Genomic DNA, 1,426 nt, shown 5'->3' with positions numbered 1-1,426 from the left:
TGCCAAAACGGGTCACCCAACACGACCCGTGAGACCCGTTTAACATAATGGGTCGAATCGGGTCAACACGACCCGACACGATCCGTTTAGCTTAAAAGTTTTTTTAAAAATATATATATATATATATATATATATATATATATATATATATATATATATATATATATATATATTATTATTATTTTTTTGGGGGGGTTTTTGTTGGTATTTAAATGAAATAATAATAATTTTAGCAATTCATCTCTAAACTCCTACTCCTAGTCTCCTAGTAGGCTAGCACCAAATCACTTAATATGTTTAATTGTCTAATCAAATAACAAAAAAAGAAAAAAACACTACATCATTATTACAAATTTACAAATACAACAAACTGCATTATAATTGTCCATCAGATTGAGTCCAACGTAGGTTAGTTTGACATGCCCATCTTTGTCATTCAACTCCAATACCTAAAGGAAAAAAACAGAATAATTACATTGGGAGGTGAAAAAGTTTAAGATGTCAACTAACATCATTTACTTTCTACAATTCAATATCAATCTAACAGATTGTACCATTCTGCCTCACATGCTAAAATACAAACAATAACATAAGAACAAAAGAAAGAATAGGAGATCTCACAGGAACTACTACTATCGAATGTCAAAACATCCTCTTTTTCGTTATCCACCTTCATTGAAGTTTGTTCTATATCAAAAGATAAAAGAAATTAATTTTATTAAAATAAGATGAAAAAATACAAGAAAATGAAGAAATTAAATATGCAAATAACTTATATTACCTTACTCTCCATATAACCAATTTCTAGTGCAAACCAATGCCTCAACAATATCAGGCTTGAGTGAACTCCTATATTGATCAATCACACATCCACCAATACTAAAAGTGGATTTTGAAGCAATAGTAGAAATAAGAATACTCAAAACATCACGAGCCATGGCAGCTACTTCAGGATAACGAAATTCATTTCATTTTCAAAATAAAAGGATGTCAAATGTCGTGTTCTTCTCCAAATACTTGGATTCATTCAAATAAAGTTTCAATTGAGTCTTTTGTGCATCAGGATCGACTCCATCAAATGCTAGAAAATTCTACATGAAAAGAGATAAAATAAACATAAAATTAGTTAGTGATTATGAATATATATATTAAGTTACTACTAACTAACGAGCTAAGAGTTTAAGAAACTTGTGATTTTATTTAAGAATTTAAGAATTTAAGAATCTAAGAATATATATATTTGTTTGTGTTTTCACTGTTTTGATTCTTTTGAGTTTTGAATCTTTTGTTTCAACTTTTCACTTTTCAAATCATTCCCCCCAATTTGACAATTTCCCATTAGGCCATTCTCCCTCTTTTTTTTTTTTAACCCAAAAAAGAAATAAGAAGAAAAAAAAAGAGAAGAAGTTAATCGTGTCTGGCGGGT

The 1,426-nt window shown here is 29.1% G+C and overlaps 1 long non-coding RNA gene across 1 annotated transcript; it reads right to left on the bottom strand.

Annotated features, from left to right (window-relative positions):
* Positions 1 to 387: 387 nt before the first annotated feature.
* LOC133881803 (uncharacterized) lies at positions 388 to 842 on the bottom strand. The gene is made up of 3 exons (XR_009902597.1): positions 782 to 842; positions 622 to 687; positions 388 to 449 (listed from the first exon to the last, which is right to left on the bottom strand). It is a non-coding gene; the product is annotated as an uncharacterized LOC133881803 (long non-coding RNA).
* Between the last annotated feature and the right edge of the window lie 584 nt (positions 843 to 1,426).

The sequence above is a fragment of the Alnus glutinosa genome, chromosome 11 (genome assembly GCF_958979055.1).
Source record: "Alnus glutinosa chromosome 11, dhAlnGlut1.1, whole genome shotgun sequence".
NCBI lineage: Eukaryota > Viridiplantae > Streptophyta > Magnoliopsida > Fagales > Betulaceae > Alnus > Alnus glutinosa.
Note: the sequence above shows the minus strand (reverse complement) of the source record. Positions and strands in the feature narration are given on the sequence as shown.